Genomic DNA, 24895 nt, shown 5'->3' on the forward strand with positions numbered 1-24895 from the left:
CCAGTCCCCTAGACTTAGAACTACTTCAACCTAACTAACCTAAGGACACCACCCACATCCATGCCCGAGGCAGGATTCGAACCTGCGACCGTAGCAGCCGCGTGGTTCCGAACTGAAGCGCCTAGAAAGGTTCGACCACAGCGGCCGGCGACTGGGATACACCCAAGGGCTAGTTTAGCCGTCTAACTGGAAAGACATTTTGTGTTCTTAGCGCTCGCAGGCTCCTTTCCTTAGCGAAGTATCAAAACTGTGTGCGTAAAGGTATTTTTTACGTGTAGGTGACTGTGGTGTGTGTGTGTATAGTGTCATGCTCGTGCTGGAGACGATGGCGAGAAAGGAGAGGGTGAAACCCGAAGCCGGCTCATAGCCTGCTCCTCTTGAAGAGCACCGAAGTCAACGTCCTCATCCGACCGATGGATCACCATCAGCACTGTCGCATGCCCCAATTTCTTGAGACGCTGCACAGAGGTTTCGAATTTCATCCAGGGCGTTGACGCAAGGACTGATGATCGAGGACTTTACGCCACCACCCCTCCTGTCCAGAGGTTTCGAATTGCCTCCAACGCGTTGACGCAAAGACTGATGATCGAGGGCTTTACGCCACCACCCCACCTGTCCCCTCTGCCGTAAAGGCGTGGGGAAAATTGTCAACAGCGCGCAGCGTACCGGTACGGTCACCCATCCAAGTACTCGCCAGGCTCAACTGGGCTTAACTTCGGTAATCTGACGCAAACCTCTGTATCAAGCTCGGCAAGGTCGTTGAAACAACTTAATGCGCAGTATTTTATCATTTGTCTAGAACAGAGAAACAAAACGCATGGGTTTTCAATGTCGAAAAGATTAACTCTCGAAGAGATGGGGTCTGCTTGTACACAGCATAGTTTAGAGTTACGAATTCTTTAGTAATGAATTCTCCAATAACGTCTCAAACTGGGGAGATGAGTATTGTCTTGAATAGTCTTAAGCAGTCGGCTCTGTCGGTTAACTTGAAGCTTGTTGTGGGAGGTTTGATTGCGGTCAGTGGCGTGCGCTTTACGCAAATAAGCGAAAAAGTAGCACTGAAACCTATTTTCTTGAGCATTAAATATTTCAGAGAACATTAAAAAAAGAATGGTGCGAAAACAATGCAATTTATGCGTTAACACAGTTAGAGTCGAAGTTCGGCAAGCAAGCAGTGTTGGGGCTGTTGCAGTTGGCAAAAAAGTTGAATAAACGTGTTTTACACTTTATTCCCTCTTACTCCACTTTGAAGAGTATTAATAAATATCATTTTTATAGCTAGTTTTGTTGACAGCCAACAGGGTTTTCTCAGGCTATTTCATTTTTTAGACTTTTCAACGTTCAATATCAACATAACATTATTGATATATCAGTAAAAATATCTTTAGTGAATACTTTCTAGTTTTATTTCCTTTATAGTAGGATATGCTGAATTTAAAGACACGAAGATGTCATTTCGAATCGCTAAATCGAAAATGCTCATGGTCTACCGGTAGCGCCTTTGAGTAGTAGTCAAACGGTCCTGAATCCTGACTTCACACCCATACACTGATTGAATTTTGAATAAAAATCATCAGCAAAGACTGCTTAAGAGTCCTGGATTAAGGAGTTACTCTCTTTCCCGTTGGAGTGGGAAACTGACCCTAAAATACGGTAAAATCAGCTGTGATCAACGACATGAGGGTGCAGGAGACAGATGTCAGTAATTACCGGCCAGTATCCTTGCTTACAGCATTTTCACAAATCTTTGAGAAAGTAATATACTCAAGAGTGGTTAGCCAACTCAACAGTAATGGGATACTTAATATATCACAGTTCCGATTTCAGAAATGCTGTTCCACTGAGACAGCAATATACAATTTCACTGTCCACATAATAGAGTCTTTAAATAGTAAAATGTCACCAGTAGGAATATTCTCAGACTTATCCAAAGCATTTGATTGTGTGAACCATGACATTATGTTAGAGAAATTACAATTCTATGGTATAAATGGAACAGAATATGAGTGGTTTAAGTCATATGTACAGAACAGGAAGCAAAAAGTCTCTTTATATGCTTCAAGTGATTCAAAGGAGTTTGCCGCTTCATCTAACTGGGCTGAAATTACATTAGCTGTTCCACAAGGTATCATGGGTCCCCTCCTGTTCCTGATATATCTGAATGACGTCCCTTCTTATGTGAAACAAGATGCTGAACTGACACTGTTTGCTGATGATACAAGCATAATTATTAATCCAGTAAAAGAAAGTCAGGTATAAAATGATACAAATAAGGTCTTTGGAAAAGTTATTAATTGGTTTTCTGCGAACGGGATGGCTATGAACTTTGAAAAAACACAGTACATCCAATTTCCTGCTGCAAAAAGTATAAGAGGATACTAAGTTTTTGGGTGTACACATAGATGAGAATCTTAATTGGAAAATTAATATTTTGGATCTCCTAAAGCGACTAGGTTCATCAACTTTTGCAATCAGAATAATTGCCAATTTTGGGGATGTAGAAATTAGTAAGCTAACATACTTTGCATACTTCCACTCTCTGATGCCACATGGAATAATATTCTGGGGCAACTCAACACTTAGGCTAAAGGTATTCACTGCTCAATAGAAAGTAGTTAGAATAATGTGTGGGGTTCATAGTCGCACATCTTGTAGGCGTCTGTTTAGAAGGTTAGGAATTCTTACAACTGCTTCACAGTACATTTACTCAGTAATGAAATTTTTTCTCAACAACATGGACCAGTTTAAAATCAACAGCGACATTCATGATTAGAGTACCAGAAAAAAGAAAGACCTACACTGTCAATTACTTAACCTATCTTTGGCACAGAAAGAGGGTAAAATATGCTGCTATAAAACTTTTTGATAAATTACCAGGTGAAACAAAATGTCTGACAGACAGCAGTAATAGTTTCCAAAACAAATTGAAATTATACCTCCTTGACAACTCCTTCTATACCATAGATGAATTCTTGAATATGAATAAATAAATCTGGAGATATAATATACGCATTTTGTGCCATTTAAGGGAACGGGATAGATAATAGAAATATTGAGGTATAAAACTATAATGTAAACAAAAAACACTTGTTTCCTGTACGCATTTTTTGTGCATTTGACACGTTCCACATCATAACGGTTTTCCGTGCTATTGATCAATGGAACACGTAACTAACTAACTAACTAAAAACTTCTGCATTAAGGTCACAAAAAAGATTTCGTATTAGCCCAATTTGGATCGTCGAGGGGACTCCAAGGGGTGTGGTGACCATGGGAAAACGATTGATTAACCAATGAAATAGTAAAATTCTGCTTCGATCTCATTTTTGCTTATCAGTGATACCTTTTCACCATGTAGTGTGATCTCGCTCCTGAACAGATCTTTTATTTCCGTCCTTACTTCTTCGAACAGTGTATCACTGTCTTACTGCCATTTTAATCCGAGCGCTTATACCCTAATGAGCCAAAACATTATGACCACTGCTCACCACGACGGTGGATGCCGCCTGGTGGCGTTGCGGGCACGTGACGCAGTAACAAACATATATATATAAGCGGAGCAGAGACAGGCCGAGGACCAGTCTAGTGAAGACAGGGGCTGCAAATGGGGAAATCCAGTGAGATAAGCGATTTTGACAAAGGGTAGATTCTTCAGATTCTTATTACGCAGAGCCTGTGATCGAATATCTCGAAAACGGTGATGCTGGTCGAATACTCACGTGCTGCTGTCGTGATCTAACAACCCTACCACAACAAAGGTCAAAATTTAATAATGATTATGGTGTTGCTCACGCTGATAAATACTGCATTTTCGGGCAACAACAAAGTTATTATGTGGCAGGTGTCATTAGAGCACAGGTAATAAAGTTATTTAATGTAATAATGAATAAACGAGGCACTCATCTTTTCGTGTTTCCCACGCTGGTCTCGTTGTAAAATCATGACTCAATCGTCGAAAACCTAGGTGGTAATGATTCCAAGCTCGGTTGCAAAGAGGCCTAGGTTTTATTCTGCTATATTCAAAAGTTTTATAGATGTGTTTCACAAACCATTCCTGAAGATTAAACCTTTGAAAGTTAGCAAAATGGTGATGTAAAAAAAAAATCAGCACTCCGAAAGTAAGTTACATTTCCTTTTTATTGCTTTTGTTGCAATATCACGTAACACACAAAACATCACTTCACATTACAAAACATACCTGAAAACATCTTCCTCACTGTTAAAGTTCACATTTTATAAGCTGACTACAATATGCGTCTTTCCAACATGACGTCCCAGACTTGACTTTCTCAAGGTCCGACTCCCTAACAACTAATAATCGCTTACGCGCCCAAAAATCAGAGCTACAAGTACGTTAAAGATCATAGTGACAAAAGAAAGAATACACATCAGAATAATATCATTGCAACATAAACATATCGATGTATCAAAGTATCTCTACATTAATAAAATCAAATTTGAATGTTGTCTCAGAAATATGTCAACTACTTTACAGAAACACAGTAGAATATTACTGGTATCGAGAGGTTCAGGTGAGGTGCCGTAATGGTTACGCAATTCAAGTACCATTACAGTGAGCATCTACGGAAAGAGTTACGGGGTGTCCAAAAAGTCTCTCTCCGCAGTGCCGTATGATCGTTAGCCGCGCGTGCCGTATGATTGTTCGCCTGCCTGAGTTACTTCCCTTCAAGTGGACTCTCCCAACATCCCACTGTTCCGTTTATCTCAGCCAGCGTCAGCAGTTTCGTTGGTATGTCTCGTTAGGTGTTGACGTGAACGTTTTAGTTCCTTTGTTCGTTTGTTTCCTTCTTGTCACTGTTAAAATGCTAATCACTGAAGAGCGTGTGCTTTTAGTCGGACAAGTATTCGATGCTGGCTGTAAATACAGTTTAAGTTCGTCAAAAATTTAATTCAGTTTTCCCGGAGACAACACTCCCACATCGCGATGCTGTGCGAGATTTGATAAACAAATTTCGAAGTACGGTTTCAGTGACAGATACACCGAGAAGTGGTCGTCCTAGCGTTTTGTCTGAGGATAAACTACTCGATATTTCCGATAAAATGTCCATGAATCCGAACAAGTCAGTAAGAAATCGATATTAGTGTCGGAACGGCCCACACAGCTGTAAGGAAAAAATTAGAACTTTTCCCATACAAAGTGACAGTCGTGCAAAAACTTAAAAATACTGATCATGGCAAGAGACTGCATTGTTGTCAATAGTTCAAAAATTTCGTTCAACAAAATGGAAGGGATATTCTTAATGAAACATTTTTCACTGATGAGGACTGGTTTCATTTATCCGGGCACACGAACTCGCAAAATTCTCGCATGTGGAGTACTGCAAATCCATTGTGTATTCATGAGGAACCACTTAATTCTGTAGAAATAGGAGTTTGGATTGCAATTTCTAGACGTCGGATTGTGGGTTCCATATTTTTCAACGAAACAATAAATGCACAACCATACTGCAGTGATATTCTGTACCCAGTCATAGGAAAACTTGTGTTAAGTGAAATACTGAACGGTTATTTTCAACAAGATGGTTAGTGAAACTACCACTAGGTGTTAAATAGTTGGACGTTCACGACTCTTCACCGAACGTGGGCTTCGGAGGCTTGTCTACTCGGTAAAGTAGGATAGATAGTGACCTAAGATATCTATGCCGAATGAGTATAATGCTGGCGCACGCACAAGTGTTTTGGAGCACACCGTTCATCCTAAATTGTTGAACATGAAGCTTCGCAGCAGACCACCCCATACGTGTCGTTGACCCAACGACATTATCAGTTTCAACTGTAATGGGCGTAAGACCATCGGGATTCGATCGTCGAACAATAGAAACGTGACGGCTCTTCGGGTGAATCACATTTATGCTACCCTAGGTCGATGGTCGTCTCCACAAACGCCATCACCGAGGTGAACGGCGGCTCGAAAAGTGCAGTGTGCCAGGGGCGCAGGTTGGTGGGAGCAGTATTATGCTATGAGAGACATTCTCCTGCGCTTGCGTGGGACCTGCGCTAGGAATCTAAGACACGTTAACAGCTGTGAACCTCCTGCATCCCTTCATGCTTGATGTGTCCCCAACGGCGACGTCAACTTTCAGCAGTGTAATCGTGATTGTCTCGGAGCCAGAACCGTGCTACAGTCGTTTGACGAGCGTAATCGTGAACTCACGTTCATGTCTCGTTGACCAAATTGGTCTGATGTAAATCCCATTAAACCCTACTGAGTCGTTATCGGGCGCCATCACGGCGTACGCAAATCAGCGGCCAGTTATTTACGCGAATTGCATGACCTGCACGCAGACATCCAATGCCGCACATCTCCAAAAACCTACCAACAAATTGTCGGATCCCTGATGGGAAGAATGAGTGATGTATATCGTTCCAAAGATGGACAAACAAGCTATTAAACAGGCAGTCATAAGGTTTCGCCACATATCTGCACATCTACATCTACATGACTACACTGCAAATTCCAAATCACACTTAAGTGCCTGGCAGAAGGTTCATCGAACCACCTTTGGGCTAATTCTATATTATTCCACTCTCGAACGGCATGCGGGAAAAAACGAACATCTATATGCTTCTGTGCGAGCTCTGATTATTTTATGATGATTATCGTTTCTCCCAATTTAGGTTTGTGTCAACAAAATTTTGGTCTTCGATCCTTATTGTTTCCTCTTGGTTCTTGTACATATTGTGTATCACCTGTCTTCCCTACACCTTACTCCTATTTTTCTCAGAATTTCCAACACCTTGGACCATTTTGCATTATAGTACACTTTTTGCGGTCGATTACTCTTATTCATGTGTCTTGATTTTTCTTCAGTCTTGTATTCACTATCAAGCGCAACGTCATAACTGCCTCCGAGGTGTCTTTATCTTTCTTAAAGCCACACTGATTGTCGTCTAACAGATCCTCAGTTTTTTCTCATTTTTCTGTGTGTTATTCTTGCCATAAACTTCATTGTACGAACTGTTAACCTAACTGTGTGATAGTTCGCACACTCATGTGCCTTTGCTGTTTTCGGGATCGAGTGGATGAAGTCTGATGGCATGTCTCATTCCCCAAAAGATTCTGCACACCAACTTGAAGAGTCCTTTGGTTGCCGCTTCCCCAATGATTTTAGAAATTCCGCAAAGCTTCCAAGGTTGTGTTAAATTGACTTTAATAGTGGACGTCTATTTCGTCTTCTAAAAAACATATATGTTATCTTCTAACACATCATCAGACAATTCCTCCACATCGCAGAGGCATCCTACCTACTCTTTCCATCTATTAGCTCTCTCCTCTGCGCTTAATTAATATTGCACTTTTAATGTTGCCTACCTTGCATTTGATTTCACCAAAGCTTGCTTTGATTTTTCTATACGTTGAATCAGTTCTTTCGACGGCTGTTTCTTTTTCGATCTCTTCACCGGGTTTCTGGAGCCTTTTCGCCTTTGGTTCCTTGCACATGGCCGGCCGGGGTAGCCGAGCAGCTCTAGGCGCTACAGTCTGGAACCACGTGACCGCCAAGGTTGCAGGTTCGAATCCTGCCTCAGGCGTGGATGTATGTGATGTCCTTAGGTTAGTTAAGTTTATGTAGTTCTAAGTTCTAGGGGACTCATGACCTCAGCAGTTGAGTCCCATAGTGCTCAGAACCATTTTAACGATTTGAACCTTGCACATGCTATCTCTTTCATTCCTAAGTGTCTTATGTTGCCGTAATCTTATCTTTCCATGAACATTTTGGTACTTCCTTCTTTCCTCGATCAGCTGATATAGGAGGGCCGTTCAATAAGTAAGGCAACACTTTTTTCTGTAACAAGAGTGGTTTCATTATAGATTTCAGTATCTTATTCCCCACTCTTTTGGCTACAAAACCCTATTTTTCAATATAATCTCCGTTCAATGCGAAGGCATTACGTCACCTAGTTATGTTTTGCTATGTTATGTTAACTGGGGACCTAGAAACGACGGAGAGGCTCCGTCCCCGCCGTAGCCGCAGTGGTCCACAAACCCACGACGACTACCGCAGTCCACTTCACACCTCCGCCGCCCCACACCGAACCCTGGGTTATTATGCGGTTCTGCCCCCGGTGGACCCCCCAGGGAACGTCTCACACAAGACGAGTGTAACCCCTATGTTTGCGTGGTAGAGTAATGGTGGTGTACGCGTACGTGGAGAACTTGTTTGCGCAGCAATCGCCGATATAGTGTAGCCGAGGCGGAATAAGGGGAACCAGCCCGCATTTGCCGAGGCAGATGGAAAACCGCCTAAAAACCTTCCGCAGACTGGCTGGCTCACCGGTCCTCGACACAAATCTTCTGGGCGGATTCGTGCCGGGGACCAGGCTCTCCTTCCCGCCCGGAAAGCCGTGCGTTAGACCGCAAGGCCAACCGGGCGAGCTGTTACGTCATCTTTTGTGAGGGCCTGTATGTCCGCATCGTACCACTGTATTGGGCGACATCGGAGCCAACTTCATGTTATATCAACAGCCTCCCCATCATCCACGTGCTGCTTCCCGTGGAGTGCATCCTTCTCTGGGCCAAACAGATGGGAAGTCTGAAAGCGTGAGATCCGCGCTGTAGGGTGGATGAGGAAGAACAGACCATTGAAGATTTGTGATATGCTGTCTGGGTCACAGACTGTACAAGGCTTTGCGTTGCCATGGAGCACGAGAAGTTCGTCTGCATTTTTGTTGTTACGAACACACTGCAGCCGTTACTTCAATTTCCTGAGGCTCGCACAATACACTTCACTGTTGGTCGTTGCACCATGAGGAAGACATCAAGCAGAATAACCCGTACAGAATTCCAGTAGACTGCCGCCATAACTGTACCGGCTGACAGTGCGGCATTGAACTTTTTTTTCGGAGGAGAGGTGGTGAGGCGCCTCTCCTTGAACTGCTGTTTAGTGTCGGGTTCGAATTGATGAACCCGTGTTTCATCCTCTGTCACGATGTTCGACAAAAAATGACCACGATCAGCCAAGTAAAGCGCAAACAATTCCATATAGATGGTTATTGGTTGCTCTATATGGTCTTCTCTTGAGCGGCGAGAAACCCAGCGGTCACACACATTTGAGTACGCTAACTGGTGGACGGGTGTGTCAGCATTACCAACGGAGAGGTCCAGTTGTGCAGCGAAGTGTTTGATTGCTGTCTGTCGAGCACCTCTAATGGGAGTGTCCGCACTTTTCAAAATTTCAGGAGTCGTTGCTGTGTCTGGCCTAACGCCTCGCGAGCGTTTGGACAGGACTGCGTGACCTTGTTGGGATGATGACAGACGCATCGCTCAACGACTCACCGTGTTTTTGTTCACTATCAGGTCTCCGTAAACATTTTGTAAATGTCTATGGATATCCTCGATGCTCTGGTTTTGCCCCAAAAGAAACTGAGTGACGGCTCTCTGCTTGGAACAGATCACCGTTACACACACCGATTTGAAGGCTACGTATAGTGAAACTTCCTGGCAGATTAAAACTGTGTGCTGGACCGAGACTCGAACTCGGGACCTTTGCCTTTCGCGGGCAAGTGCTGTACCATCTCAGCTACCCAAGCACGACCCACACCCCGGCCTCACGGCTTTACTTCCGCCAGTACCTTGTCTCCTACCATCCAAACTTCACAGAAGCTCTCCTGCAAACGTTGCAGAACTAGCACTCCTCGAAGAAAGGATATTGCGGATACATGGCTTTGTCACAGCCTGGGGCATGTTTCCAGAATGAAATTTTCACTCTGTAGTAGAGTGTGCGTTGATATGAAACTTCCTGGCAGATTAAAACTGTGCGCCGGAACGAGACTCGAACTCGGGACCTTTGCATTTCGCGGGCAAGTACTCTACCATCTGAGCTACCCAAGCACGACTCACGACCTGTCCTCACAGCTTTAATTCCGCCAATACCTCGTCTGCTACCTTGCCCGTGAGAGGCAAAGGCCCCGAGTTCGAGTCTCGGCCTGGCACACAGTTTTAATCTGCCAGGAAGTTTCATATCAGCGCACACTCCGCTAAAGGGTGAAAATTTCATTCTGGAGACATTCCCCCAGGCTGCGGCAAAGCCATGTCTCCGCAATATCCTTTCTTCCAGGAGCGCTAGTTCTGCAAGTTTCGCAGAAGAGCTTCCGTGAAGTTTGCAGGATAGGAGACGAGGTACTGGCGGAATTAAAGCTGTGAGAACAGGTCGTGAGTCGTGCTTGGGTAGCTCAGATGGTAGAACACTTACCCGCGAAAGGCAAAGGTGCCGAGTTCGAGTCTCGGTCCGGCACACAGTTTTAATCTGCCAGGAAGTTTCATATCAGTGCACACTCCGCTGCAGAGTGAAAATTTCATTCTGGCTACGTATAGTGATGCCACCAATCGCAACCTCATGAAACTATATGATCTCATGCGGGAATATTTCATGATATCACACAACGAACTCAGCATTTTTTCATCCAAAAGTGGCAGAGAAAAAAATATGTTGCATTACTTGTGGAACGCCCCTCGTATGTCTTTTGTTAGCTGTTTCTTCGCTGTTGCCTTCCTTGTGCCTATATTTCTCCGTTCAACTTTTATAATTGCTCTTTTTAGAGGTATCCATTCCTCTTTATGTGAACTGCATGCTGTAGTATGCATTGTCGCAGTGCCTACAGCATTAGAGAACATCAAACGCATCTCATCGTTCCACAGTACTTTGGTGTCCTACTTCTTTGCGCATTGATTCTCCCACATGAGTCTCTTAAACTTCAGTCTACTCTTCATCACTACTAAATTGTGACCTGAGTCTAGATCTGGTCCTGGATACACCATAAAATCTAGTATCTTATTTCGGAATCTCTGAATGGCCATAATGTAATCCAGCCGGAATCTTCAACTTTTGAACAGCGTATTTTCTATTACTAGTTGCAGTTTATTGCAGAACTAAATTAGTCTTTTTCTCTTCTTGTTTCTACTATCAGGCTCGTATTCTCCCATAAGCCCTCCTACTACGCCTTCCCCTACAACAGTATTCCAATCTCCCATGACTATTAGATTACCATCTCCCTTGACATACTGAATTACCCATTCAATGGCCTCATATACTTTCTATATCCCTTTGTCTTCTACCTTCTCCGTCCCTTTGTCTTCAGCGTGTATACTTGATGTACCATAGTTTGCTGTCGATTGTGATTAAAACATCGCTATCACCGAACTGTCACAGTAACACATTCTCCGCTCTACCTCCTTATTCATAACGAATCCTGCTCCCGTTATACCATTTTCTGCTGGTATTGATGTTACCCTATATTAGACTCAGCAGAAATTCTTATGTGCTTTCCATTTCACCTCAGTGACTCCTATTGCATCAAGAATAAGCCTTTGAATTTCCTTTTACAGATTTCCTACAAATTTCATGCTTTATTGAATAGTTTTTTTCCGTGGTAGAGGGTGCTGTCTCGATATTCTATCTTGGTAAATGTAATTTCAGTATAGATCTTGTTGAGTGACGACCTACAGGGCTATTTATACAGTAATTGTCTGGGTTTGCCGGCTGGGGTGACCAAGCGGTTCTAGGCGCTACAGTCTGGAACCACGCGACCGCTACGGTCCCAGGTTCGAATCCTGCCTCGGGCATGGATGTGTGTGATGTCCTTAGGTTAGTTAGGTTTAAGTAGTTCTAAGTTCTAGCGGACTGATGACCTAAGCAGTTAAGTCCCATAGCGCTTAGAGCCATTTGAACCATTTTTTTTGGTCTGGGTTTTTAGTGTGCTTAACTGATTGGAAAATGTGCTCACATGCCGCAGTTAAAATCTCAAATGTTTTAAACTGATCTTTACAATAAAACAGATTACTATTTTTGGCTGTTAATCTTATGAATTGCTTCTGAGTTCATATTTTGCGCATTTTTCCCCACAAAAGAATACTACAGTAAGAATTGAGTGTATGTACGAACATTATGTAAACAACAGACTGTTAAACAGTGAGATGACAGGACCATAAGAGCATAAAGTGATGATGACATACTATTGACAACTATCTCTCTGTGTTCATACCTTTTCAGCTGATAGTCAATATTCTTTCCCAGAAAGAGGTACACACACAAACGTGTAATTTTTTTCCTCTTCACCCTGAAATTCGTGGTATTTGTCTTTTTTATGCTCAATGTAAAGATAAAATATTGAGGAACTGTAAACTTCCTTGGGGTTTCATTTTCTTCCTCTTCTAGAAATTCTATTCGTTATTTTCAGTGGCTAAATTATGGCTCTCATCATTAATGAAAAGTCTGAACCATAAGTAATATCACTATAAAGTGACTGATATATATCAGGAATAATAAATAATAATTATTATTACTATTGTTATTATTATTTTTACTATACGCTATCTCTCATGTAGGACGTTTCAGAAATAGAGGGCACAAGTTTCGGGTATGTATTCCACATATATAGAAAATAAAAAAAGTTTATTACCACATGTCTCGAAATTCTTGGTTTCCAAGTTATGGCCTTCAAAACAATGATATTCGCCAGGTCAACTTTCTTCCCAGAGGTGGTAAACAAAAGATCTTCAAAGTGCCCACCTCCTACTCGAATACATTCCTCATATTGTGGCCCTGTGAACACGATCCTCAATCCTAAAAGTATTGCATATTTCTGCACAACACACCAACATTAGATTCGATTCCATGTCAGGTTCATATATGCCGGTTATGGAAGTTCATAATACCATCTCGCATGAGCTGTGCTTCATCTGCGAATAATTCTAAGCAGCAAATTTCGGATTTGTAGCACACTTCTGGAAGAACCACTAGCGTCACATAACTAGTGCCAGGTACTATGCCGGTGAAAGGGCCTATATATGTTGCAAATGATAAGAGTACAGGGTGGTTATAATTAAATTTTCGCTGCTTGAGAAAGCCCCCATGAAAACCGAGTGATGGTAGGGCAATGAAACTGTGTGCAAACATTTGTAAGGACATGCGGGAGAGAAATAACAAATAAACCATTTCCATATCAGAGGATAACATTCGTCAATTTCGTTCCATGTTTACGTTCTAGGTTACAAACGTTGCTCAATGCGACGACCATCTGCATCCACAATAGCTTGTAACTGCTCTAGAGATTACTCTACAGCTGCCTGAAACATTACTTTTCGAACGACGGACCCTGGAATGGTCAGGTGTGGTGACAAAGCTCGTGCACTGCTTGAAGATCACACACTACGTTAAGCATTCGCAGCCATGGCAACATTAACTTCTTCAACAATTTCTGGCACAATTGGCCGTCAGCCTCTCCCAGGAGCTATTCGGCAAACGCCAGCTAATTCGAACTTTCGGATCGTGTTCTTAGACAACGCTGCTGAAAGAGCACCTCTCCGTAATCCTTTAATGCGTCGATACTCGGCAACAGCAGCAGCACTACTGCTGTTATTTTGATGAAACAGCTTTACTGCGTATCTTGCCTCGACCGACCCATACTGACTGGCTGCAACTGTAATGCACACCGATTTTTCAACACTACGTCGCCATACCAGTGCCGGCTCCTAACGGCAAGTCACGACACTAACATTGCTCAGAATGAAAAATCCTGCAACACACAGTCTGAACATTGTCTCAGATATTGAAAGTTTAATTATAACCGCCATGTAGAACTGTTGCCCTCGCTAGTCTCCAGACAGTTGTATGGGCAACATTAACTTAACCTATGTACATTACTGGCCATTAAAATTGCTACACCACGAAGATGACGTGCTACAGACGCGAAATTTAACCGACAGGAAGAAGATACTGTGATATGCAAATGATTAGCTTTTCAGATCATTCACACAACGTTGGTGCCGGTGGCGACACCTACAACGTGCTGACATGAGGAAAGTTTCCAACCGATTGTTCACACACAAACAGCAATTGACCGGCGTTGCCTGGTGAAACGTTCTTGTGATGCCTCGTGTAAGGAGGAGAAATGCGTACCATCACGTTTCCGACTCTGATAAAGGTCGGATTGTAGCCTATCGCGATTGCGGTTTATCGTATCGCGACATTGCTGCTCGCGTTGGTCGAGATCCAACGACTGTTAGCAGAATATGGAATCGGTGGGTTCAGGAGGGTAATACGGAACGCCGTGCTGGATACCAACGGCCTCGTATCACTAGCAGTCGAGATGACAGGCATCTTATCCGCGTGGCTGCAACGGATCGTTCAGCCACGTCTCGATCCCTGAGTCAACAGATGCGGCCTTTGCAAGACAACAACAATATGCTCGAACAGTTCGACGACGTTCGCAGCAGCACTGACTATCAGCTCGGAGACCATGGCTGTGGTTACCCTTGACGCTGCATCACCGACAGGAGCGCCTGCGATGGTGTACTCAACGACGACCCTGGGTGCACGAATGGCAAAACGTCATTTTTTCGGATGAATCCAGGTTCTGTTTACATCATCATGATGGTCACGTCCGTGTTTGGCGACATCGGGGTGAACGCACATTAGAAGCATGTATTCGTCATCGCCATACTGGCGAATCATCCGGCGTGATGGTATGGGGTGCCATTAGTTACACGTCTCGGTCACCTCTTGTTCGCATTGACGGCACTTTGAATAGTAGACGTTACATTTAAGATGTATTACGACCCGTGGTTCTACGCTTCATTCGATCCCTGCGAAACCGTACATTTCAGCAGGATAATGCACGACCGCATGTTGCAGGTCCTGTACGGGCCTTTCTGGATACAGAAAATGTTCGACTGCTGCCCTGGCCAGCACATTCTCCAGATCTCTCACCAACTGAAAACGTCTGGTCAATGGTGGCCGAGCATCTGGGTCGTCACAATACGCCAGTCACTACTCTTGATGAACTGTGGTATGATGTTGAAGCTACATGGGCAGCTGTCCCTGAACACGTCATCCAAGCTCTGTTTGACTCAACGGCCAGGCGTAACAAGGCCGTTATTACGGCCAGAGGTGGTTGTTCTGGGTACTGATTACTCAGGATCTATGGACCCAAATTGTGTGAAAATGTAATCACATGTCAATTCCAGTATAATATATTTGTTCAATGAATACCCGTTTATCATCTGCGTTTTTTCTTGGTGTAGCAATTTTAATGGCCAGTAGTGTATGTTGACAGACGACGTCAGGTGCACAAGATCCAGAATCACCTTCAGTATATCTGGTGTTGTGAATCTCGGTCGTCCCGTCTCAAGACCAGGAGATGTAAATTTCGAATGAGCGCACAGATGGCGATGGAGTGGCTCAAATGCCTTCCCGTCTGGACATTTTCTCTGTGGGTACCTCTCCTGGTACAAACTAGAAGCACTGCCGTCCGTTTTACTGTTCATAAAGAGCACTTCTGCCTGTTCCTGATTTGAAGACATGTCGAGCGTCGAACACAACACTCAATTCATCTTCCGCCTCGGAATCAATTGTGCTGTCAGTACCTTGTGTCACGGCAGCTACCCGCGGCAAGGAAAACGTGCCTTAACTCGTAAACCAAACATTTCCGGACACATGTTGCAATGGACTTTCGTATATGAGGAACACCTATCTGAAATGGCCACTCTAGTTTTGATACACCTTGCATGAAATGCCGTCGAATAATTCCCGAAAATTAGAGTACAAGATTTCGCCACGTTAGGTGCACGCCTGTATGAATTGTTGAGCGGTCAGACATGAAAGGAAGTCGAGGTGGAGCTGGTACATACGGGTCCCGCGCTAGACGCTCCACGCGGCTGTTGCATATGCAGCGGATTCCATATTGAAAGGTCCCGTCCTGCAGTGTCGCCACAGCAGTCTTTCCAGTGTCTGCCTCAAGCTCCTGCGCGCGCGAAGCTACGACCAGACCGGAAAACCATACTCATTTTTAGGTAGGAATTTGTCTTTGATTTTCATCACGCTGAAGTCGATAAAGGTGAATTTCGAGTGCGACTGTTACGCTGATTACCACTATTTCACAATGCCTGCGTGTCTGTGCGTGTGCAGAGTCGGTTTAATGGCCAAGCGTCCGCTTTGGGGGTCAAGATGAGAGGAAACCCACGGGCCCCCAAGTGCAAATTTTGTTTACAGCGTGTACCGTAATTAGTAGCGAAAACTGACACGGATGCAAATATACGATAATACTCCTAGAAACAACCCCTTTGCGAGATAATTGCGAATGAGTGATTACGTAGGCACTTCTGACATCAGTATGAAATATTGTCCTAGTTAGTACAAGTGTATTTGGAATATATACTTTCAATTAAGCCCGCAACTAATTGTGCGCAAATACCACCCGTGGTCTACATTACCTTGCAAAATTTGATGAATGCGAATGTGGTACATGCATGATGGAACACAGGAACATTTGGTATCGAAATTAAGCCGACATCTGACGCACCAGCGTGGTATAAGATAGCTATGTCAGACAAAGATTGTACCTTGGCCTTCAATGTCATCTGACATCAATCCTTACGAAGTTTCCGGTGATGTCGAGCCACAGTCATGCAATATTCTTTAAAAGACTAAAGTGTCATTTAACTGTGTATTACTATTTTTATATTTTGTACTGTCTAGATTTCGTCTTTTATACCATTAGCAAGTACAATGCTAAAAGTTGTTAGACCATAATTGCGATATACCTGTTAAGGCAGTCCAAAGCAGGTAAACAAGACTAACACATGTCTTTAAGAAGTAGCTATCAAAGAATTTGACACGTATTAAGTGTTGTGTACCTGCTTTGGAATGCCTTAACAGATATGACATCATGACAATTTAACAACTTTTAGCATTGTACTGTTAGTGGCATAAAAGCCGACATGTAGATAATACAATAGATAAATTTAGTAATACACAGTCAAATGCAGATTTACTCTTTTAAACATCAATCCTTGCAATTTTTTGTCACGGTCATCTCAAAATTGAAGTGTACAGCAGTTCAACTGATACGGTTGTAGAACTGGAGCAATGGTCCATATTGTCTTGTTAACATCTACTAATCTTCAACTCACTGCATAGACGGGTACAGTGTTGCCGCCAAATGCGAGGACTACATGTATGACATTTTTAGCAGATACTAATATACAGTAATTTGTAACATATAACATGTTAAGTTGTATTGCATTTATCGTTAACTGAAGTCAGTAGTATTCGCAATTCTATCGCCCCGAGCGGTTCTAGGCGCTTCAGTCTGGAACCGCGCGACCGCTACGGTCGCTGCGTCGAATCCTGCCTCGGGCATGGATGTCTGTGATGTCCTTAGGTTGGTTAGGTTTAAGTAGCTCTAACTTCTAGCGGTCTGATGACCTCAGATGTTAAGTCCCAGGGTGCTCAGAGCCATTTGAACCATTTGAATTTTATCGCAAACGACTTGTGTAGCAGCCCTAAGTTTACTGGAACGTTTCTGTATCTGTTATCGTATACTTTGACAGTGTTAGTTTTCGATTTTAATTTAGATCACGAGCGGTTCTAGATCCTTTAGTCCGGAACCGCACTGCTGCTACGGTCGCAGGTTCGAATCCTGCCTGGGGCATGGATGTCTGTGATGTTCTTAGGATAGTTAGGTTTAGGCAGTTTCTAAGTCTAGGGGACTGATGGCCTCATATGTTAAATCCCATAGTGCTTAGAGCCATTTGTACCATTTTTTAAATTTAGATCAATGTTACGTATATACTGACCAGTCACATTAATGTTACCACCTGTGACAAGAGTGAATTGCCACGTTTTGCATCGCGAGCGGCAGCGACGCATGCTGGAAGAGAGTCAATGAGATTCTGGGAGGCAGCGAGAGGGATGTGTAAAGCAAAATCGTCTCACTTGAGTGGCTGGCACATCCCGAAGGGGCGGTGGCATGGTTGTAGCTATTAGAAGTAGTTTATCTTGTATCATCATCATCATCATCATCATTTAAGACTGATTATGCCTTTCAGCGTTCAGTCTGGAGCATAGCCCCCTTATAAAATTCCTCCATGTTCCCCTATTCATTGGTGCCTCTTCTGATGTTAAACCTATTACTTCAAAATCATTCTTAACCGAATCCAGGTACCTTCTCCTTGGTCTGCCCCGACCCCACCTACCCTCTACCACTGAACCCATGAGTCTCTTGGGTAACCTTGCTTCTCCCATGCGTGTAACATGACCCCATCATCTAAGCCTGTTCGCCCTGACTGCTACATCTATAGAGTTCATTCCCAGTTTTTCTTTGATTTCCTCATTGTGGACACCCTCATGCCATTGTTCCCATGTACTAGTACCTGCAATCATCCTAGCTACTTTCATATCCGTAACTTCAAACTTGTTAATAAGGTAACCTGAATCCACCCAGCTTTCGCTCCCATACACCAAAGTTGGTCGAAAGATTGAACGGTGCACAGATAACTTAGTCTTGGTACTGACTTCCTTCTTGCAGAAGAGAGTAGGTCGTAGCTGAGCGCTCACTGCATTGGCTTTGCTACACCTTGCTTCCAGTTCTTTCACTATGTTGCCATCCTGTGAGAATATGCATCCTAAGTATTTGAAACCGTCCACCTGTTCTAACTTCGTTCCCCCTATTTGGCACTCAATCCATTTATATTTCTTTCCCACTGACATTACTTTCGTTTTGGAGATGCTAATCTTCATACCATAGTCCTTACATTTCTGATCTAGCTCTGATTTATTACTTTGCAAACTTTCAACCGAATCTGCCGTCACAACTAAGTCATCCGCATATGCAAGACTGCTTATTTTGTGTTCACATATCTTAATCACCCAGCCAGTCTATTGTTTTCTAGATATGATCCATAAATAATATGAACAATAGTGGAGACAGGTTGCAGCCTTGTCCTAACCCTGAAACTACTCTGAACCATGAACTCAATTTGCCGTCAACTCTAACTGCTGCCTGACTATCCATGTAAAGACCTTTAATTGCTTGCAAAAGTTTGCCTCCTATTCCATAATCTCGTAGAACAGACAATAACTTCCTCCTAGGAACCCGGTCATATGCCTTTTCTAGATCTATAAAGCATAGATACAATTCCCTGTTCCACTCATAAACTTCTCCATTATTTGACGTAAGCTAAAGATCTGGTCCTGACAACCTCTAAGAGGCCTAAACCCACACTGATTTTCATCCAATTGGTCCTCAACTAATACTCGCACTTTCCTTTCAACAATACCTGAGAAGATTTTACCCACAACGCTGATTAAAGAAATACCTCTGTAGTTGTTACAATCTTTTCTGTTTCCATGTCTAAAGATTGGTGTAATTACTGCTTTTGTCCAGTCTAATGGAACCTGTCCCGACTCCCAGGCCATTTCAATTATCCTGTGTAACCATTTAAGACCTGCCATTCCACTGTATTTGATGAGTTCTGACTTAATTTCATCCACCCCAGCTGCTTTATTGCACTGCACTCTGTTGACCATTTTCTCCACTTCCTCAAATGTGATCCTATTTCCATCATCATTCCTATCCCATTCTACCTCGAAATCTGAAACATTACTGATCGTATTTTCACCTACATTGAGCAACTCTTCTTGATCTTGTAACAAAATTGAAATAGATATTTCCATTGAGTTAGTATAGTTAGAGGTCATTCTTGGCATCGGAGTAAAATAATAATTGGACCTTTTACTGACCTCCCAACTCAGATGAGGAAATTGTTGAAAGGTTCAAAGAAAACTTGACTCTAATTTCAAACATGTTACCGACTCTTACAATTATGGTTGATGGTAACTTTAGTTTACCCTCGACATGTCGCAAATGCATGTTTAATGCCGGAGGCGCGCATAAAACATCGTCATAAATTGTTTTAAACGCATTCTCTGAAAATTATTTCGAGCAATTAGTTCATCAGCCCACTCGAATAGTAAGCGATTGTGAAAACACACTTGACCTCTTAGCAAAAAATGATCCTGAGCTAATAACAAGCATCAAAATGGATGTAGGGATTAGTGAACACAGGGTTATCGTAGCGAGAGTTGATACCCTAACTGCTAAATCCATCAAAAATAAACGAAAAATACATCTATTCAAAAAAGCAGATAAAAATTCGTTTGACGTCTTCCTGAGAGACGATCTCCACTCCTTCCAAATTAACAGTGTACATTTAGAGGAGATGTGGCTTGAATTGAAAGAAATAGTATCGACAGCAACTGAGAGTTTTATAGCAAATCAGTTAACAAACGATGGAGCTAATCTCCTATCGCACACAAAATAGGTCAGCACACTGCTGCAAAAACAACGAAAAAGCATGACAACTTTAAACGAGCGCAATATCCCCAAGATTGGCTATCTTTACAGAAGCTAGAAATTAAGCGCGGACTTCAATGCGAGATGCTTATAACAGTTTCCACAACGAAACTTTGTATCGTAATCTGGCAGAAAATCCAGAGATTATGGTCAGATTGGTAGGTCATCAATGCCTTCTCTGCGCGATAATATTGGAAATACCATCGATGATGGTCCTGATAAAGCAGAGTTACTAAACACAGCTTTCCGAATTTCCTACACCAAAGAAGACGAAGTAAATATTCCAGAATTTGAATAAAGTACAGCTGCCAATAATCAGTAACTTAGACGTAAATATCCTCGGAATAGTGAAGCAACTTACATCACTTAGTGTAAGTAAGTCTTCCGGTGCAGTCTGCATACCAATTACGTTCCTTGGAGAGTATGCTGATGCTATAGCCACATATTTAACTATCATATACAGCCACTCGCTCAACGAAAGATCGGTACCCAAAGGCTGGAAAGTTACACAGATCGCACTAATATTCAAGAAAGTCAAAAGGATTAATCCACTAAATTGCAGGCCCATGTCATTAATGTCAATTTGCAGCAGGATTTTGGAACATATATTGTGTTCGAACGTTATGAATTACCTCGAAGAGAACGGCCTATTGACACATAGTCGACATGGCTTTATAAAACACAACTAGCTCTTTACTCACACGAAGTGCTGAGTGCTATCGACAAAGTATTTCACGTTGATTCTCGGTTTCTAGATTTCCAGAAGGCTTTTGACACCGTACCTCACAAGCGGCTTGTAATCAGATTGCGTGCTTATGGATTATCGTCTCATTTATGTGACTGGGTTCGTGATTCCCCGTCGGAGATGTCACAGTTCGTAGTAATTGATGGGAAGTCACCGAATAAAACAGAAGTGATCTATAGCGTTCCCTAATGTAGTGATATAGGCCCTCTGTTGTTCCTTATTATATAAAGGATTTACGAGACACTCTGAGCAGCCGTCTTAGGTTGTTTGCAGATGATGCTGTTCTTTGTCGTTTAGTTAAGTCATCAGAAGATCAAAAGAAATGGAAAAACGATTTAGAAAAGACTTTTGTACTGTCAACATTGCAGCCCCGTCAGCAATCGTGTTAATTTAATATATAAGAAACTACCAGCCTCGATTGCGGTAATGAAACCAACCTTTACCTAGGTTTGAGCTCAAGTAATTGAGCCTTCTTCAGAAGATAAACCTGATTCTATAATATGTCTACGAGGCTGTTTTATTTTTATTTTTAGACCATGCTCTCGTAGACATATTATAGAATCAGGTTTATCTTCTGAAGAAGGCTCAATTACTTGGGCTGAAACCTAAGTAAAGATTGGTTTCACTACCGCAATCGAGGCTGATAGTTTCTTATATATTTAGAAAAGATATCTGTATGGTACGAAAATTGGCAATCGATCCTAAATAATGAAAAGTGTGATGTCATCCACATAAGTGATAAAAGGAACCGTTGAACTTCTATTACACTATATATCAATCAAATCTAAAGGCTGTAAATTCAACTAAATACCTATGAATTACAATTACGAACAACTTAAATTGAGAAGAACACATAGGAAATGTTGTTGGGAAGGCGAACCAAAGATTGCGTTTTACTGACAGGACACTTAGAAGATGCAAAAGAAACTGCCCACACTACGCTTGTCCGTCCTCTTTTGGAATACTGCTGAGCGGTATGGAACCTTGTCAGATAAGATTAACGGAGTACATCGAGAAAGTTCAGAGACGGGCAACTCGTTTTGTATTATCGAGAAATAAGGGAGAGAAGTGTCATGAACAGGATACAGGATTTTGGGACGACATCTTTAAAACAAAGACGTTGCTCGTTGCGGCGAGACCTTCTCACGAAATTTCAATCACCAGCTTTCTCCTCCGAATGGGAAAATATTTTGTTGATGCCGACCTACGTAGGGAGAAACGATCATAATAAGAGATATTGAAGTTCACACGGGTAAATATAGGTGTTCGTTTTCTCTCCGAGGTATTCGAGAGTGAAATTCCACTCCGGCTCCAGGCCGAAAATGGCCCATCGGGACCATCCGACCGCCATGTCATCCTCAGAGGAGGATGCGGATAGGAGGGGCATGCGGTCAGCAAACCCGCTCTCCCGGTCGGCATGGTGGTATTCTTGACCGAAGCCGCTACTATTCGGTCGAGTAGCTCCTCAATTGGCGTCACTAGGCTGAGTGCACCCCGAAAATTGGCAACAGCACATGGCGGCCTGGATGGTCACCCATCCAAGTGCCGACCACGCCAGACAGCGCTTAACATCGGTGATCTCATGGGAACCGGTGTATCCACTGCGGCAAGGCCGTTGCCCGAGAGTGAAATAAGGGAGAATTATTGTGAAGGTGTTTCGATAAAGCCTCAAGCCAGTTAAGTGTGATTTACAGTGTAGCCATGCAGATGCAGATGTAGATGTAGATGCAGAGGAAGGGCAGGTGCAGTCGCCTTGTTGGAAAGGTTTGTCCTATCCTACGCACCCACAGGCACCTTTCCTTCGCGAAGTATGAGACTGTATGTATAAGTGTATCTGTTAAGTGTATGTGTGTGTAATGGATGTATGTGTGTAGTGTACTGTCATGATGGTGTTGGAGGTGATGAGAGAAAGGAGAGGGTGAAACCCGGCCCCGAGCCTCTTGCTCTCAAACAGCACCAAGGGGGCCCCTGAGTTTAACGTTAGCAGTGTCACATGCCTTCACTTCATGAGACACTGCATAGAGAACTGGAATTGAATCCAGGACAATGGTGCAAAGAGTGGTGATCACTTCTCTTCCTCTCGTCGACCAAATACCGGCAGTGAAGTTTTTCATCCACCACCAGGATTCGGGCGTGCGTTAGCGACCTCGGCCTCGGAGGCCGGGAGAGGGATATGGAACCAACCTAGTCCAATGCCGTGGCCAACTCTGATAGGTTTCTCTGTTGGGGATCCATGGCGCGTACAGCCCGATCCAGGTAGTCCCACAGGTTCTCAAAAATGTTCACATGTGTGTGAATACCTAAGGGATCAAACTGCTGCGGTAATCGGTTCCTAGTCTCACACACTACTGAAACTAACTTATGCTAAGAATGACACATACACACCCATGTCCAAGGGAGGACTCGAACCATCGGCGGGAGGGACCGCGTAATCCGTGACATAGTGCCTCTAACCACGCGGCCACACCGCACGGCCACAGATTCTCGATTGAGTTTTTATCCTGGGAGTTTTGTTTCCAGTGGAGTACGGTAAACTCATTCCGCTGCTCTTCGACCGACGCACGTGCACCGTGAGCTGTGTGACGCGTTGCATTGTCCTACTGGTAGATGCCATCGTGCCGAGAAAAAACAAACTGCACGTAGGGGTGGATATGGTCCTGTAGGGTATATGGAAACTTGTGTTAATACATTGTGCCTTCTAGAATGACGAGGTCATCCAGGGAAAGCGACGAAAACATTCCCCAGCATCACCAAACATCAGCTTAGCATTTTGATGGGTCACACATACACAAACATAGTGTGTGCCCCTTGCACTTACAGGCACAACCCATTTTGGCCGAAGATTGAAAAAAGATGATAAACCTACTTTGGTATTGGGATACTTTTCCTTGAATGCTACATATAGTTCTGATATGTTGCATAGCAGCCGGCCGCGGTGGTTTCGCGGTACTAGGCGCGCAGTCCGGAACCGTGCGACTGCTACGACCGCAGGTTCGAAACCTGCCTCGGGCATGGATGTGTGTGATGTCCTTAGTTAGGTTTAAGTAGTTCTAAGTTCTAGGGGACTAATGACCACAGAAGTTGAGTCCCATAGTGCTCAGAGCCATTTGAACCAATTTGTTACATAGCAACAGTCTTTCTTGCATTTGTACACATACATTTCCCATTTTCACCGGGTCATAGTCTTTTTTTCAGGCATTATTCGGCTGTAGTCATTATTTTCATAAAACTCCGGCACTAGCACCTTTATTTCTGAACTCAGTTGCTTACCCTGAGCCTGCTGAAGTTGTGGAAGCACTCTTTGCGTTGCTTTTATTTTCCTAGCTTGCTTTACTGTACATGTAGAAACACTGAATTAATTTGCAGTGTAATCAATAGACCAGTTGGAATGTGCAAGGGTAAGAATAGTTACTTTTGTAGAAATCAGAGCATTTCTGGCATGATTTCTGTTCCTTTGGAGCAGATAGTTCTTCCTCTTCCACCATTAGTGTGAAAGCTATTTTGTGTTTTAATTCCATTTGAGCCTCTTGTAGTTTTCTTCTACCATAGCTGGCCCTGTCTCTTTCCCAACTTTGTGTGTCTTCATGGGAGACTAACCAACGCTTCCTCCTCTGGCCTGGGCCCCTCCGAAGATTTTTGCATGACGTTTGCTATCACCCGCTTCACATTGTACATGCCAAGGGTCATCTGTCCGATGGAGCGTTAAACACGATTCGTCTGAAACGTCCACCTGACGCCGCTGAGTGGACGTCCAGTCGCGTTCGGTATTGGTGTGCAAATCCCAGCTTTCGTCGCCGCTGAACGCGTCAGCGTGGGTGCATGAACTGGGCAGCTGCTGCAGAGGCCCATGCGCTGAACGGACGTTGATGAGACACAGCTGGGCGCCCCACGGTTCACCTGGGCGATCGGTTTGCCAACAGTCGCACGTCTGTTCGCCTGTACACATCTCCCGACCAGTCGTTCACCCCTGTCATCTCTGACTCGTGTTGCAGCACAGAT

General features: G+C 43.4%; 1 protein-coding gene and 1 pseudogene across 1 annotated transcript in view; one reads left to right on the plus strand and one right to left on the minus strand.

Moving 5' to 3' along the window:
- The window catches only part of LOC126336425 (uncharacterized), a 72059-nt gene that overhangs the window by 18795 nt on the left and 28369 nt on the right, over window positions 1-24895 (plus strand). The window lies entirely within an intron of this gene.
- On the minus strand, window positions 22399-22516 carry LOC126337307 (5S ribosomal RNA; annotated as a pseudogene).

The sequence above is a fragment of the Schistocerca gregaria genome, chromosome 2, assembly GCF_023897955.1.
Source record: "Schistocerca gregaria isolate iqSchGreg1 chromosome 2, iqSchGreg1.2, whole genome shotgun sequence".
Taxonomy (NCBI): domain Eukaryota; kingdom Metazoa; phylum Arthropoda; class Insecta; order Orthoptera; family Acrididae; genus Schistocerca; species Schistocerca gregaria.